The 14,457-nt window shown below is 48.2% G+C and overlaps 39 pseudogenes; all 39 read left to right on the forward strand.

Annotated features, from left to right (window-relative positions):
* The first annotated feature begins 281 nt into the window (after positions 1–281).
* LOC138658443 (5S ribosomal RNA) lies at positions 282–400 on the forward strand (annotated as a pseudogene).
* A 666-nt stretch (positions 401–1,066) lies between these two features.
* LOC138659931 (5S ribosomal RNA) lies at positions 1,067–1,185 on the forward strand (annotated as a pseudogene).
* A 76-nt stretch (positions 1,186–1,261) lies between these two features.
* Positions 1,262–1,380, forward strand: LOC138658613 (5S ribosomal RNA; annotated as a pseudogene).
* A 466-nt stretch (positions 1,381–1,846) lies between these two features.
* Positions 1,847–1,965, forward strand: LOC138658768 (5S ribosomal RNA; annotated as a pseudogene).
* Positions 1,966–2,631: 666 nt separating this feature from the next.
* Positions 2,632–2,750, forward strand: LOC138658856 (5S ribosomal RNA; annotated as a pseudogene).
* Positions 2,751–2,826: 76 nt separating this feature from the next.
* LOC138658625 (5S ribosomal RNA) lies at positions 2,827–2,945 on the forward strand (annotated as a pseudogene).
* Positions 2,946–3,216: 271 nt separating this feature from the next.
* On the forward strand, positions 3,217–3,335 carry LOC138658444 (5S ribosomal RNA; annotated as a pseudogene).
* A 76-nt stretch (positions 3,336–3,411) lies between these two features.
* Positions 3,412–3,530, forward strand: LOC138659839 (5S ribosomal RNA; annotated as a pseudogene).
* A 272-nt stretch (positions 3,531–3,802) lies between these two features.
* LOC138658858 (5S ribosomal RNA) lies at positions 3,803–3,921 on the forward strand (annotated as a pseudogene).
* A 76-nt stretch (positions 3,922–3,997) lies between these two features.
* On the forward strand, positions 3,998–4,116 carry LOC138658636 (5S ribosomal RNA; annotated as a pseudogene).
* Positions 4,117–4,782: 666 nt separating this feature from the next.
* LOC138658859 (5S ribosomal RNA) lies at positions 4,783–4,901 on the forward strand (annotated as a pseudogene).
* A 76-nt stretch (positions 4,902–4,977) lies between these two features.
* On the forward strand, positions 4,978–5,096 carry LOC138658647 (5S ribosomal RNA; annotated as a pseudogene).
* Positions 5,097–5,367: 271 nt separating this feature from the next.
* LOC138658445 (5S ribosomal RNA) lies at positions 5,368–5,486 on the forward strand (annotated as a pseudogene).
* A 76-nt stretch (positions 5,487–5,562) lies between these two features.
* On the forward strand, positions 5,563–5,681 carry LOC138659851 (5S ribosomal RNA; annotated as a pseudogene).
* Positions 5,682–5,953: 272 nt separating this feature from the next.
* On the forward strand, positions 5,954–6,072 carry LOC138658860 (5S ribosomal RNA; annotated as a pseudogene).
* A 76-nt stretch (positions 6,073–6,148) lies between these two features.
* On the forward strand, positions 6,149–6,267 carry LOC138658659 (5S ribosomal RNA; annotated as a pseudogene).
* A 271-nt stretch (positions 6,268–6,538) lies between these two features.
* On the forward strand, positions 6,539–6,657 carry LOC138658446 (5S ribosomal RNA; annotated as a pseudogene).
* Positions 6,658–6,733: 76 nt separating this feature from the next.
* Positions 6,734–6,852, forward strand: LOC138659862 (5S ribosomal RNA; annotated as a pseudogene).
* A 467-nt stretch (positions 6,853–7,319) lies between these two features.
* Positions 7,320–7,438, forward strand: LOC138659301 (5S ribosomal RNA; annotated as a pseudogene).
* A 271-nt stretch (positions 7,439–7,709) lies between these two features.
* Positions 7,710–7,828, forward strand: LOC138659772 (5S ribosomal RNA; annotated as a pseudogene).
* A 272-nt stretch (positions 7,829–8,100) lies between these two features.
* On the forward strand, positions 8,101–8,219 carry LOC138658862 (5S ribosomal RNA; annotated as a pseudogene).
* A 76-nt stretch (positions 8,220–8,295) lies between these two features.
* LOC138659093 (5S ribosomal RNA) lies at positions 8,296–8,414 on the forward strand (annotated as a pseudogene).
* A 76-nt stretch (positions 8,415–8,490) lies between these two features.
* LOC138659302 (5S ribosomal RNA) lies at positions 8,491–8,609 on the forward strand (annotated as a pseudogene).
* Positions 8,610–8,685: 76 nt separating this feature from the next.
* On the forward strand, positions 8,686–8,804 carry LOC138658447 (5S ribosomal RNA; annotated as a pseudogene).
* Positions 8,805–9,660: 856 nt separating this feature from the next.
* LOC138659566 (5S ribosomal RNA) lies at positions 9,661–9,779 on the forward strand (annotated as a pseudogene).
* A 272-nt stretch (positions 9,780–10,051) lies between these two features.
* LOC138659387 (5S ribosomal RNA) lies at positions 10,052–10,170 on the forward strand (annotated as a pseudogene).
* A 76-nt stretch (positions 10,171–10,246) lies between these two features.
* On the forward strand, positions 10,247–10,365 carry LOC138659094 (5S ribosomal RNA; annotated as a pseudogene).
* Positions 10,366–10,441: 76 nt separating this feature from the next.
* LOC138659303 (5S ribosomal RNA) lies at positions 10,442–10,560 on the forward strand (annotated as a pseudogene).
* A 76-nt stretch (positions 10,561–10,636) lies between these two features.
* On the forward strand, positions 10,637–10,755 carry LOC138659567 (5S ribosomal RNA; annotated as a pseudogene).
* Positions 10,756–11,027: 272 nt separating this feature from the next.
* LOC138659388 (5S ribosomal RNA) lies at positions 11,028–11,146 on the forward strand (annotated as a pseudogene).
* Positions 11,147–11,222: 76 nt separating this feature from the next.
* Positions 11,223–11,341, forward strand: LOC138659095 (5S ribosomal RNA; annotated as a pseudogene).
* A 76-nt stretch (positions 11,342–11,417) lies between these two features.
* LOC138659305 (5S ribosomal RNA) lies at positions 11,418–11,536 on the forward strand (annotated as a pseudogene).
* Positions 11,537–11,612: 76 nt separating this feature from the next.
* LOC138658448 (5S ribosomal RNA) lies at positions 11,613–11,731 on the forward strand (annotated as a pseudogene).
* A 466-nt stretch (positions 11,732–12,197) lies between these two features.
* Positions 12,198–12,316, forward strand: LOC138659708 (5S ribosomal RNA; annotated as a pseudogene).
* Positions 12,317–13,370: 1,054 nt separating this feature from the next.
* Positions 13,371–13,489, forward strand: LOC138659521 (5S ribosomal RNA; annotated as a pseudogene).
* A 76-nt stretch (positions 13,490–13,565) lies between these two features.
* On the forward strand, positions 13,566–13,684 carry LOC138659098 (5S ribosomal RNA; annotated as a pseudogene).
* A 76-nt stretch (positions 13,685–13,760) lies between these two features.
* On the forward strand, positions 13,761–13,879 carry LOC138659306 (5S ribosomal RNA; annotated as a pseudogene).
* A 76-nt stretch (positions 13,880–13,955) lies between these two features.
* LOC138658450 (5S ribosomal RNA) lies at positions 13,956–14,074 on the forward strand (annotated as a pseudogene).
* A 76-nt stretch (positions 14,075–14,150) lies between these two features.
* On the forward strand, positions 14,151–14,269 carry LOC138658451 (5S ribosomal RNA; annotated as a pseudogene).
* Positions 14,270–14,457: the final 188 nt, after the last annotated feature.

Genomic DNA, 14,457 nt, shown 5'->3' on the forward strand with positions numbered 1-14,457 from the left:
ACCGTTGACGTGCTTTTTGTTTTTATCAAAGCTTACCCTTACGATTGTTTTCCGCTTGAAAAGACCCGCACTGGTGCTAACTATCTGTCAACGGTCACTCTAAGCTGAATGTGCCTGCCCTCGTCAGATCACAAATGCAAAGCAGCTTGAGGCTGGGCAAGTACCAGCATGGGAGACTGGCTGGGAATCCCTGGTACCGTTGACGTGCTTTTTGTTTTTCTCAAAGCTTACCCTTACGATTTTTTTCCGCTTGAAAAGACCCGCACTGGTGCTAACGATCTGTCAACGGTCACTCTAAGCTGAATGTGCCTGCCCTCGTCAGATCGCAAATGCAAAGCAGCTTGAGGCTGGGCAAGTACCAGCATGGGAGACTGGCTGGGAATCCCTGGTACCGTTGACGTGCTTTTTGTTTTTATCAAAGCTTACCCTTACGATTTTTTTCCGCTTGAAAAGACCCGCACTGGTGCTAACTATATGTCAACGGTCACTCTAAGCTGAATGTGCCTGCCCTCGTCAGATCGCAAATGCAAAGCAGCTTGAGGCTGGGCAAGTACCAGCATGGGAGACTGGCTGGGAATCCCTGGTACCATTAACGTGCTTTTTGTTTTTATCAAAGCTTACCCTTACGATTTTTTGCCGCTTGAAAAGACCCAAATTTGTGCTACAGACCTATCTGTCAATTACTTCTTTATGCTGAATGGGCCTGCCCTCGTCAGATCGCAAATGCTGAGCTACTTGAGGCTGGGCAAGTACCAGCATGGGAGACTGGCTGGGAATTCCTGGTACCGTTGACATGCTTTTTAGTTTTCATCAAAGCTTTGTATTACGATTCTCTTCCTCTTGAAAAAACTTGCGGAGTTGCTAACAATCCATCAATGGCCGCACTAAGCTCAATGTTCCTGCCTTCGTCAGATCACAAATGCAAAGTAGCTTGAGGCTGGGCAAGTATCAGCTTGGTAGACTGGCAGGGAATCCCTGGCACGGTTCCCACATTGTTTTGTTTTTATCAAAGCTTACACTTACGATTTTTTCCGCTTGAAAAGACCCGCACAGGTGCTAACTGTCTGTCAATGGCCACTCTAAGCTGAAAGTGCCTGCCCTCGTCAGATCGCAAATGCAAAGCAGCTTGAGGCTGGGCAAGTACCAGCATGGGAGACTGGCTGGGAATCCCTGGTGCCATTGACGTTTCTTTTTTTTTCATCAAAGCTTACCCTTACGATTCCATTCCTCTTGAAAAGGCCCGCAGAGTTGCTCGCTATCTGTCAATGGCCACTCTAAGCTGAATGTGCCTGCTCTCGTCAGATCGCAAATGCTAAGCAGCTTGAGGCTGGGCAAGTACCAGCATGGGAGACTGGCTGGGAATCCCTGGTACCGTTGACGTGCTTTTTGTTTTTATCAAAGCTTACCCTTACGATTTTTTTCCGCTTGAAAAGACCCGCACTGGTGCTAACGATCTGTCAATGGTCACTCTAAGCTGAATGTGCCTGCCCTTGTCAGATTGCAAATGCAAAGCAGCTTGAGGCTGGGCAAGTACCAGCATGGGAGACTGGCTGGGAATCCCTGGTACCGTTGACGTGCTTTTTGTTTTTATCAAAGCTTACCCTTACGATTTTTTTCCGCTTGAAAAGACCCGCACTGGTGCTAACTATCTGTCAACGGTCACTCTAAGCTGAATGTGCCTGCCCTCGTCAGATCGCAAATGCAAAGCAGCTTGAGGCTGGGCAAGTACCAGCATTGGAGACTGGCTGGGAATCCCTGGTACCGTTGACGTGCTTTTTGTTTTTATCAAAGCTTACCCTTACGATTTTTTTCCGCTTGAAAAGACCCGCACTGGTGCTAACTATCTGTCAACGGTCACTCTAAGCTGAATGTGCCTGCCCTCGTCAGATCGCAAATGCAAAGCAGCTTGAGGCTGGGCAAGTACCAGCATGGGAGACTGGCTGGGAATCCCTGGTACTGTTGACGTGCTTTTTGTTTTTATCAAAGCTTACCCTTACGATTTTTTTCCGCTTGAAAAGACCCGCACTGGTGCTAACTATCTGTCAACGGTCACTCTAAGCTGAATGTGCCTGCCCTCGTCAGATCGCAAATGCGAAGCAGCTTGAGGCTGGGCAAGTACCAGCATGGGAGACTGGCTGGGAATCCCTGGTACCGTTAACGTGCTTTTTGTTTTTATCAAAGCTTACCCTTACGATTTTTTGCCGCTTGAAAAGACCCAAATTTGTGCTACAGACCTATCTGTCAATTACTTCTTTATGCTGAATGGGCCTGCCCTCGTCAGATCGCAAATGCTGAGCTACTTGAGGCTGGGCAAGTACCAGCATGGGAGACTGGCTGGGAATTCCTGGTACCGTTGACATGCTTTTTAGTTTTCATCAAAGCTTTGTATTACGATTCTCTTCCTCTTGAAAAAACTTGCGGAGTTGCTAACAATCCATCAATGGCCGCACTAAGCTCAATGTTCCTGCCTTCGTCAGATCACAAATGCAAAGTAGCTTGAGGCTGGGCAAGTATCAGCTTGGTAGACTGGCAGGGAATCCCTGGCACGGTTCCCACATTGTTTTGTTTTTATCAAAGCTTACACTTACGATTTTTTCCGCTTGAAAAGACCCGCACAGGTGCTAACTGTCTGTCAATGGCCACTCTAAGCTGAATGTGCCTGCCCTCGTCAGATCGCAAATGCAAAGCAGCTTGAGGCTGGGCAAGTACCAGCATGGGAGACTGGCTGGGAATCCCTGGTGCCATTGACGTTTCTTTTTTTTTCATCAAAGCTTACCCTTACGATTCTATTCCTCTTGAAAAGGCCCGCAGAGTTGCTCACTATCTGTCAATGGCCACTCTAAGCTGAATGTGCCTGCTCTCGTCAGATCGCAAATGCTAAGCAGCTTGAGGCTGGGCAAGTACCAGCATGGGAGACTGGCTGGGAATCCCTGGTACCGTTGACGTGCTTTTTGTTTTTATCAAAGCTTACCCTTATGATTTTTTTCCGCTTGAAAAGACCCGCACTGGTGCTAACTATCTGTCAACGGTCACTCTAAGCTGAATGTGCCTGCCCTCTTCAGATCGCAAATGCAAAGCAGCTTGCGGCTGGGCAAGTACCAGCATGGGAGACTGGCTGGGAATCCCTGGTACCGTTGACGTGCTTTTTGTTTTTATCAAAGCTTACCCTTACGATTTTTTTCCGCTTGAAAAGACCCGCACTGGTGCTAACTATCTGTCAACGGTCACTCTAAGCTGAATGTGCCTGCCCTCGTCAGATCGCAAATGCAAAGCAGCTTGAGGCTGGGCAAGTACCAGCATGGGAGACTGGCTGGGAATCCCTGGTACCGTTGACGTGCTTTTTGTTTTTATCAAAGCTTACCCTTACGATTTTTTTCCGCTTGAAAAGACCCGCACTGGTGCTAACTATCTGTCAACGGTCATTCTAAGCTGAATGTGCCTGCCCTCGTCAGATCGCAAATGCAAAGCAGCTTGAGGCTGGGCAAGTACCAGCATGGGAGACTGGCTGGGAATCCCTGGTACCGTTGACATGCTTTTTAGTTTTCATCAAAGCTTTGTATTACGATTCTCTTCCTCTTGAAAAAACTTGCGGAGTTGCTAACAATCCATCAATGGCCGCGCTAAGCTCAATGTTCCTGCCTTCGTCAGATCACAAATGCAAAGTAGCTTGAGGCTGGGCAAGTATCAGCTTGGTAGACTGGCAGGGAATCCCTGGCACGGTTCCCACATTGTTTTGTTTTTATCAAAGCTTACACTTACGATTTTTTCCGCTTGAAAAGACCCGCACAGGTGCTAACTGTCTGTCAATGGCCACTCTAAGCTGAATGTGCCTGCCCTCGTCAGATCGCAAATGCAAAGCAGCTTGAGGCTGGGCAAGTACCAGCATGGGAGACTGGCTGGGAATCCCTGGTGCCATTGACGTTTCTTTTTTTTTCATCAAAGCTTACCCTTACGATTCTATTCCTCTTGAAAAGGCCCGCAGAGTTGCTCACTATCTGTCAATGGCCACTCTAAGCTGAATGTGCCTGCTCTCGTCAGATCGCAAATGCTAAGCAGCTTGAGGCTGGGCAAGTACCAGCATGGGAGACTGGCTGGGAATCCCTGGTACCGTTGACGTGCTTTTTGTTTTTATCAAAGCTTACCCTTACGATTTTTTTCCGCTTGAAAAGACCCGCACTGGTGCTAACTATCTGTCAACGGTCACTCTAAGCTGAATGTGCCTGCCCTCGTCAGATCGCAAATGCGAAGCAGCTTGAGGCTGGGCAAGTACCAGCATGGGAGACTGGCTGGGAATCCCTGGTACCGTTAACGTGCTTTTTGTTTTTATCAAAGCTTACCCTTACGATTTTTTGCCGCTTGAAAAGACCCAAATTTGTGCTACAGACCTATCTGTCAATTACTTCTTTATGCTGAATGGGCCTGCCCTCGTCAGATCGCAAATGCTGAGCTACTTGAGGCTGGGCAAGTACCAGCATGGGAGACTGGCTGGAAATTCCTGGTACCGTTGACATGCTTTTTAGTTTTCATCAAAGCTTTGTATTACGATTCTCTTCCTCTTGAAAAAACTTGCGGAGTTGCTAACAATCCATCAATGGCCGCACTAAGCTCAATGTTCCTGCCTTCGTCAGATCACAAATGCAAAGTAGCTTGAGGCTGGGCAAGTATCAGCTTGGTAGACTGGCAGGGAATCCCTGGCACGGTTCCCACATTGTTTTGTTTTTATCAAAGCTTACACTTACGATTTTTTCCGCTTGAAAAGACCCGCACAGGTGCTAACTGTCTGTCAATGGCCACTCTAAGCTGAATGTGCCTGCCCTCGTCAGATCGCAAATGCAAAGCAGCTTGAGGCTGGGCAAGTACCAGCATGGGAGACTGGCTGGGAATCCCTGGTGCCATTGACGTTTCTTTTTTTTTCATCAAAGCTTACCCTTACGATTCTATTCCTCTTGAAAAGGCCCGCAGAGTTGCTCACTATCTGTCAATGGCCACTCTAAGCTGAATGTGCCTGCTCTCGTCAGATCGCAAATGCTAAGCAGCTTGAGGCTGGGCAAGTACCAGCATGGGAGACTGGCTGGGAATCCCTGGTACCGTTGACGTGCTTTTTGTTTTTATCAAAGCTTACCCTTATGATTTTTTTCCGCTTGAAAAGACCCGCACTGGTGCTAACTATCTGTCAACGGTCACTCTAAGCTGAATGTGCCTGCCCTCTTCAGATCGCAAATGCAAAGCAGCTTGCGGCTGGGCAAGTACCAGCATGGGAGACTGGCTGGGAATCCCTGGTACCGTTGACGTGCTTTTTGTTTTTATCAAAGCTTACCCTTACGATTTTTTTCCGCTTGAAAAGACCCGCACTGGTGCTAACTATCTGTCAACGGTCACTCTAAGCTGAATGTGCCTGCCCTCGTCAGATCGCAAATGCAAAGCAGCTTGAGGCTGGGCAAGTACCAGCATGGGAGACTGGCTGGGAATCCCTGGTACCGTTGACGTGCTTTTTGTTTTTATCAAAGCTTACCCTTACGATTTTTTTCCGCTTGAAAAGACCCGCACTGGTGCTAACTATCTGTCAACGGTCATTCTAAGCTGAATGTGCCTGCCCTCGTCAGATCGCAAATGCAAAGCAGCTTGAGGCTGGGCAAGTACCAGCATGGGAGACTGGCTGGGAATCCCTGGTACCGTTGACATGCTTTTTAGTTTTCATCAAAGCTTTGTATTACGATTCTCTTCCTCTTGAAAAAACTCGCGGAGTTGCTAACAATCCATCAATGGCCGCGCTAAGCTCAATGTTCCTGCCTTCGTCAGATCACAAATGCAAAGTAGCTTGAGGCTGGGCAAGTATCAGCTTGGTAGACTGGCAGGGAATCCCTGGCACGGTTCCCACATTGTTTTGTTTTTATCAAAGCTTACACTTACGATTTTTTCCGCTTGAAAAGACCCGCACAGGTGCTAACTGTCTGTCAATGGCCACTCTAAGCTGAATGTGCCTGCCCTCGTCAGATCGCAAATGCAAAGCAGCTTGAGGCTGGGCAAGTACCAGCATGGGAGACTGGCTGGGAATCCCTGGTGCCATTGACGTTTCTTTTTTTTTCATCAAAGCTTACCCTTACGATTCTATTCCTCTTGAAAAGGCCCGCAGAGTTGCTCACTATCTGTCAATGGCCACTCTAAGCTGAATGTGCCTGCTCTCGTCAGATCGCAAATGCTAAGCAGCTTGAGGCTGGGCAAGTACCAGCATGGGAGACTGGCTGGGAATCCCTGGTACCGTTGACGTGCTTTTTGTTTTTATCAAAGCTTACCCTTATGATTTTTTTCCGCTTGAAAAGACCCGCACTGGTGCTAACTATCTGTCAACGGTCACTCTAAGCTGAATGTGCCTGCCCTCTTCAGATCGCAAATGCAAAGCAGCTTGCGGCTGGGCAAATACCAGCATGGGAGACTGGCTGGAAATCCCTGGTACCGTTGACGTGCTTTTTGTTTTTATCAAAGCTTACCCTTACGATTTTTTTCCGCTTGAAAAGACCCGCACTGGTGCTAACTATCTGTCAACGGTCACTCTAAGCTGAATGTGCCTGCCCTCGTCAGATCGCAAATGCAAAGCAGCTTGAGGCTGGGCAAGTACCAGCATGGGAGACTGGCTGGGAATCCCTGGTACCGTTGACGTGCTTTTTGTTTTTATCAAAGCTTACCCTTACGATTTTTTTCCGCTTGAAAAGACCCGCACTGGTGCTAACTATCTGTCAACGGTCATTCTAAGCTGAATGTGCCTGCCCTCGTCAGATCGCAAATGCAAAGCAGCTTGAGGCTGGGCAAGTACCAGCATGGGAGACTGGCTGGGAATCCCTGGTACCGTTGACATGCTTTTTAGTTTTCATCAAAGCTTTGTATTACGATTCTCTTCCTCTTGAAAAAACTTGCGGAGTTGCTAACAATCCATCAATGGCCGCGCTAAGCTCAATGTTCCTGCCTTCGTCAGATCACAAATGCAAAGTAGCTTGAGGCTGGGCAAGTATCAGCTTGGTAGACTGGCAGGGAATCCCTGGCACGGTTCCCACATTGTTTTGTTTTTATCAAAGCTTACACTTACGATTTTTTCCGCTTGAAAAGACCCGCACAGGTGCTAACTGTCTGTCAATGGCCACTCTAAGCTGAATGTGCCTGCCCTCGTCAGATCGCAAATGCAAAGCAGCTTGAGGCTGGGCAAGTACCAGCATGGGAGACTGGCTGGGAATCCCTGGTACCGCTGACGTGCTTCTTGTTTTTATCAAAGCTTACCCTTACGATTTTTTTCCGCTTGAAAAGACCCGCACTGGTGCTAACGATCTGTCAATGGTCACTCTAAGCTGAATGTGCCTGCCCTCGTCAGATCGCAAATGCAAAGCAGCTTGAGGCTGGGCAAGTACCAGCATGGGAGACTGGCTGGGAATCCCTGGTACCGTTGACGTGCTTTTTGTTTTTATCAAAGCTTACCCTTACGATTTTTTTCCGCTTGAAAAGACCCGCACTGGTGCTAACTATCTGTCAACGGTCACTCTAAGCTGAATGTGCCTGCCCTCGTCAGATCGCAAATGCAAAGCAGGTTGAGGCTGGGCAAATACCAGCATGGGAGACTGGCTGAGAATCCCTGGTACCGTTGACGTGCTTTTTGTTTTTATCAAAGCTTACCCTTACGATTTTTTTCCGCTTGAAAAGACCCGCACTGGTGCTAACTATCTGTCAACGGTCACTCTAAGCTGAATGTGCCTGCCCTCGTCAGATCGCAAATGCAAAGCAGCTTGAGGCTGGGCAAGTACCAGCATGGGAGACTGGCTGGGAATCCCTGGTACCGTTGACATGCTTTATAGTTTTCATCAAAGCTTTGTATTACGATTCTCTTCCTCTTGAAAAAACTTGCGGAGTTGCTAACAATCCATCAATGGCCGCACTAAGCTCAATGTTCCTGCCTTCGTCAGATCACAAATGCAAAGTAGCTTGAGGCTGAGCAAGTATCAGCTTGGTAGACTGGCAGGGAATCCCTGGCACGGTTCCCACATTATTTTGTTTTTATCAAAGCTTACACTTACGATTTTTTCCGCTTGAAAAGACCCGCACAGGTGCTAACTGTCTGTCAATGGCCACTCTAAGCTGAATGTGCCTGCCCTCGTCAGATCGCAAATGCAAAGCAGCTTGAGGCTGGGCAAGTACCAGCATGGGAGACTGGCTGGGAATCCCTGGTGCCATTGACGTTTCTTTTTTTTTCATCAAAGCTTACCCTTACGATTCTATTCCTCTTGAAAAGGCCCGCAGAGTTGCTCACTATCTGTCAATGGCCACTCTAAGCTGAATGTGCCTGCTCTCGTCAGATCGCAAATGCTAAGCAGCTTGAGGCTGGGCAAGTACCAGCATGGGAGACTGGCTGGGAATCCCTGGTACCGCTGACGTGCTTTTTGTTTTTATCAAAGCTTACCCTTACGATTTTTTTCCGCTTGAAAAGACCCGCACTGGTGCTAACGATCTGTCAATGGTCACTCTAAGCTGAATGTGCCTGCCCTCGTCAGATCGCAAATGCAAAGCAGCTTGAGGCTGGGCAAGTACCAGCATGGGAGACTGGCTGGGAATCCCTGGTACCGTTGACGTGCTTTTTGTTTTTATCAAAGCTTACCCTTACGATTTTTTTCCGCTTGAAAAGACCCGCACTGGTGCTAACTATCTGTCAACGGTCACTCTAAGCTGAATGTGCCTGCCCTCGTCAGATCGCAAATGCAAAGCAGCTTGAGGCTGGGCAAGTACCAGCATGGGAGACTGGCTGGGAATCCCTGGTACCGTTGACGTGCTTTTTGTTTTTATCAAAGCTTACCCTTACGATTTTTTTCTGCTTGAAAAGACCCGCACTGGTGCTAACTATCTGTCAACGGTCACTCTAAGCTGAATGTGCCTGCCCTCGTCAGATCGCAAATGCAAAGCAGCTTGAGGCTGGGCAAGTACCAGCATGGGAGTCTGGCTGGGAATCCCTGGCACCGTTGACGTGCTTTTTGTTTTTATCAAAGCTTACCCTTACGATTTTTTTCCGCTTGAAAAGACCCGCACTGGTGCTAACTATCTGTCAACGGTCACTCTAAGCTGAATGTGCCTGCCCTCGTCAGATCGCAAATGCAAAGCAGCTTGAGGCTGGGCAAGTACCAGCATGGGAGACTGGCTGGGAATCCCTGGTACCGCTGACGTGCTTTTTGTTTTTATCAAAGCTTACCCTTACGATTTTTTTCCGCTTGAAAAGACCCGCACTGGTGCTAACGATCTGTCAATGGTCACTCTAAGCTGAATGTGCCTTCCCTCGTCAGATCGCAAATGCAAAGCAGCTTGAGGCTGGGCAAGTACCAGCATGGGAGACTGGCTGGGAATCCCTGGTACCGTTGACGTGCTTTTTGTTTTTATCAAAGCTTACCCTTATGATTTTTTTCCGCTTGAAAAGACCCGCACTGGTGCTAACTATCTGTCAACGGTGAGTCTAAGCTGAATGTGCCTGCCCTCGTCAGATCGCAAATGCAAAGCAGCTTGAGGCTGGGCAAGTACCAGCATGGGAGACTGGCTGGGAATCCCTGGTACCGTTGACGTGCTTTTTGTTTTTATCAAAGCTTACCCTTACGATTTTTTTCCGCTTGAAAAGACCCGCACTGGTGCTAACTATCTGTCAACGGTCACTCTAAGCTGAATTTGCCTGCCCTCGTCAGATCGCAAATGCAAAGCAGCTTGAGGCTGGGCAAGTACCAGCATGGGAGACTGGCTGGGAATCCCTGGTACCGTTGACATGCTTTTTAGTTTTCATCAAAGCTTTGTATTACGATTCTCTTCCTCTTGAAAAAACTTGCGGAGTTGCTAACAATCCGTCAGTGGCCGCACTAAGCTCAATGTTCCTGCCTTCGTCAGATCACAAATGCAAAGTAGCTTGAGGCTGGGCAAGTATCAGCTTGGTAGACTGGCAGGGAATCCCTGGCACGGTTCCCACATTGTTTTGTTTTTATCAAAGCTTACACTTACGATTTTTACCGCTTGAAAAGACCCGCACAGGTGCTAACTGTCTGTCAATGGCCACTCTAAGCTGAATGTGCCTGCCCTCGTCAGATCGCAAATGCAAAGCAGCTTGAGGCTGGGCAAGTACCAGCATGGGAGACTGGTTGGGAATCCCTGGTGCCATTGACGTTTCTTTTTTTTTCATCAAAGCTTACCCTTACGATTCTATTCCTCTTGAAAAGGCCCGCAGAGTTGCTCACTATCTGTCAATGGCCACTCTAAGCTGAATGTGCCTGCTCTCGTCAGATCGCAAATGCTAAGCAGCTTGAGGCTGGGCAAGTACCAGCATGGGAGACTGGCTGGGAATCCCTGGTACCGCTGACGTGCTTTTTGTTTTTATCAAAGCTTATCCTTACGATTTTTTTCCGCTTGAAAAGACCCGCACTGTTGCTAACGATCTGTCAATGGTCACTCTAAGCTGAATGTGCCTGCCCTCGTCAGATCGCAAATGCAAAGCAGCTTGAGGCTGGGCAAGTACCAGCATGGGAGACTGGCTGGGAATCCCTGGTACCGTTGACGTGCTTTTTGTTTTTATCAAAGCTTACCCTTACGATTTTTTTCCGCTTGAAAAGACCCGCACTGGTGCTAACTATCTGTCAACGGTCACTCTAAGCTGAATTTGCCTGCCCTCGTCAGATCGCAAATGCAAAGCAGCTTGAGGCTGGGCAAGTACCAGCATGGGAGACTGGCTGGGAATCCCTGGTACCGTTGACATGCTTTTTAGTTTTCATCAAAGCTTTGTATTACGATTCTCTTCCTCTTGAAAAAACTTGCGGAGTTGCTAACAATCCGTCAGTGGCCGCACTAAGCTCAATGTTCCTGCCTTCGTCAGATCACAAATGCAAAGTAGCTTGAGGCTGGGCAAGTATCAGCTTGGTAGACTGGCAGGGAATCCCTGGCACGGTTCCCACATTGTTTTGTTTTTATCAAAGCTTACACTTACGATTTTTACCGCTTGAAAAGACCCGCACAGGTGCTAACTGTCTGTCAATGGCCACTCTAAGCTGAATGTGCCTGCCCTCGTCAGATCGCAAATGCAAAGCAGCTTGAGGCTGGGCAAGTACCAGCATGGGAGACTGGTTGGGAATCCCTGGTGCCATTGACGTTTCTTTTTTTTTCATCAAAGCTTACCCTTACGATTCTATTCCTCTTGAAAAGGCCCGCAGAGTTGCTCACTATCTGTCAATGGCCACTCTAAGCTGAATGTGCCTGCTCTCGTCAGATCGCAAATGCTAAGCAGCTTGAGGCTGGGCAAGTACCAGCATGGGAGACTGGCTGGGAATCCCTGGTACCGCTGACGTGCTTTTTGTTTTTATCAAAGCTTATCCTTACGATTTTTTTCCGCTTGAAAAGACCCGCACTGTTGCTAACGATCTGTCAATGGTCACTCTAAGCTGAATGTGCCTGCCCTCGTCAGATCGCAAATGCAAAGCAGCTTGAGGCTGGGCAAGTACCAGCATGGGAGACTGGCTGGGAATCCCTGGTACCGTTGACGTGCTTTTTGTTTTTATCAAAGCTTACCCTTACGATTTTTTTCCGCTTGAAAAGACCCGCACTGGTGCTAACTATTTGTCAACGGTCACTCTAAGCTGAATGTGCCTGCCCTCGTCAGATCGCAAATGCAAAGCAGCTTGAGGCTGGGCAAGTACCAGCATGGGAGACTGGCTGGGAATCCCTGGTACCGTTGACGTGCTTTTTGTTTTTATCAAAGCTTACCCTTACGATTTTTTTCCGCTTGAAAACACCCGCACTGGTGCTAACTATCTGTCAACGGTCACTCTAAGCTGAATGTGCCTGCCCTCGTCAGATCGCAAATGCAAAGCAGCTTGAGGCTGAGCAAGTACCAGCATGGGAGACTGGCTGGGAATCCCTGGTACCGTTGACGTGCTTTTTGTTTTTATCAAAGCTTACCCTTACGATTTTTTTCCGCTTGAAAAGACCCGCACTGGTGCTAACTATCTGTCAACGGTCACTCTAAGCTGAATGTGCCTGCCCTCGTCAGATCGCAAATGCAAAGCAGCTTGAGGCTGGGCAAGTACCAGCATGGGAGACTGGCTGGGAATCCCTGGTACCGTTAACGTGCTTTTTGTTTTTATCAAAGCTTACCCTTACGATTTTTTGCCACTTGAAAAGACCCAAATTTGTGCTAACTATCTGTCAACGGTCACTCTAAGCTGAATGTGCCTGCCCTCGTCAGATCGCAAATGCAAAGCAGCTTGAGGCTGGGCAAGTACCAGCATGGGAGACTGGCTGGGAATTCCTGGTACCGTTGACATGCTTTTTAGTTTTCATCAAAGCTTTGTATTACTATTCTCTTCCTCTTGAAAAAACTTGCGGAGTTGCTAACAATCCATCAATGGCTGCACTAAGCTCAATGTTCCTGCCTTCGTCAGATCACAAATGCAAAGTAGCTTGAGGCTGGGCAAGTATCAGCTTGGTAGACTGGCAGGGAATCCCTGGCACGGTTCCCACATTGTTTTGTTTTTATCAAAGCTTACACTTACGATTTTTTCCGCTTGAAAAGACCCGCACAGGTGCTAACTGTCTGTCAATGGCCACTCTAAGCTGAATGTGCCTGCCCTCGTCAGATCGCAAATGCAAAGCAGCTTGAGGCTGGGCAAGTACCAGCATGGGAGACTGGCTGGGAATCCCTGGTACCGTTGACATGCTTTTTAGTTTTCATCAAAGCTTTGTATTACGATTCTCTTCCTCTTGAAAAAACTTGCGGAGTTGCTAACAATCCATCAGTGGCCGCACTAAGCTCAATGTTCCTGCCTTCGTCAGATCACAAATGCAAAGTAGCTTGAGGCTGGGCAAGTATCAGCTTGGTAGACTGGCAGGGAATCCCTGGCACGGTTCCCACATTGTTTTGTTTTTATCAAAGCTTACACTTACGATTTTTTCCGCTTGAAAAGACCCGCACAGGTGCTAACTGTCTGTCAATGGCCACTCTAAGCTGAATGTTCCTGCCCTCGTCAGATCGCAAATGCAAAGCAGCTTGAGGCTGGGCAAGTACCAGCATGGGAGACTGGCTGGGAATCCCTGGTACCGTTGACATGCTTTTTAGTTTTCATCAAAGCTTTGTATTACGATTCTCTTCCTCTTGAAAAAACTTGCGGAGTTGCTAACAATCCATCAGTGGCCGCACTAAGCTCAATGTTCCTGCCTTCGTCAGATCACAAATGCAAAGTAGCTTGAGGCTGGGCAAGTATCAGCTTGGTAGACTGGCAGGGAATCCCTGGCACGGTTCCCACATTGTTTTGTTTTTATCAAAGCTTACACTTACGATTTTTTCCGCTTGAAAAGACCCGCACAGGTGCTAACTGTCTGTCAATGGCCACTCTAAGCTGAATGTTCCTGCCCTCGTCAGATCGCAAATGCAAAGCAGCTTGAGGCTGGGCAAGTACCAGCATGGGAGACTGGTTGGGAATCCCTGGTGCCATTGACGTTTCTTTTTTTTTCATCAAAGCTTACCCTTACGATTCTATTCCTCTTGAAAAGGCCCGCAGAGTTGCTCACTATCTGTCAATGGCCACTCTAAGCTGAATGTGCCTGCTCTCGTCAGATCGCAAATGCTAAGCAGCTTGAGGCTGGGCAAGTACCAGCATGGGAGACTGGCTGGGAATCCCTGGTACCGCTGACGTGCTTTTTGTTTTTATCAAAGCTTATCCTTACGATTTTTTTCCGCTTGAAAAGACCCGCACTGGTGCTAACGATCTGTCAATGGTCACTCTAAGCTGAATGTGCCTGCCCTCGTCAGATCGCAAATGCAAAGCAGCTTGAGGCTGGGCAAGTACCAGCATGGGAGACTGGCTGGGAATCCCTGGTACCGTTGACGTGCTTTTTGTTTTTATCAAAGCTTACCCTTACGATTTTTTTCCGCTTGAAAAGACCCGCACTGGTGCTAACTATTTGTCAACGGTCACTCTAAGCTGAATGTGCCTGCCCTCGTCAGATCGCAAATGCAAAGCAGCTTGAGGCTGGGCAAGTACCAGCATGGGAGACTGGCTGGGAATCCCTGGTACCGTTGACGTGCTTTTTGTTTTTATCAAAGCTTACCCTTACGATTTTTTTCCGCTTGAAAAGACCCGCACTGGTGCTAACTATCTGTCAACGGTCACTCTAAGCTGAATGTGCCTGCCCTCGTCAGATCGCAAATGCAAAGCAGCTTGAGGCTGGGCAAGTACCAGCATGGGAGACTGGCTGGGAATCCCTGGTACCGTTGACGTGCTTTTTGTTTTTATCAAAGCTTACCCTTACGATTTTTTTCCGCTTGAAAAGACCCGCACTGGTGCTAACTATCTGTCAACGGTCACTCTAAGCTGAATGTGCCTGCCCTCGTCAGATCGCAAATGCAAAGCAGCTTGAGGCTGGGCAAGTACCAGCATGGGAGACTGGCTGGGAATCCCTGGTACC

This window comes from Ranitomeya imitator, chromosome 1 (genome assembly GCF_032444005.1).
Source record: "Ranitomeya imitator isolate aRanImi1 chromosome 1, aRanImi1.pri, whole genome shotgun sequence".
Lineage (NCBI taxonomy): Eukaryota > Metazoa > Chordata > Amphibia > Anura > Dendrobatidae > Ranitomeya > Ranitomeya imitator.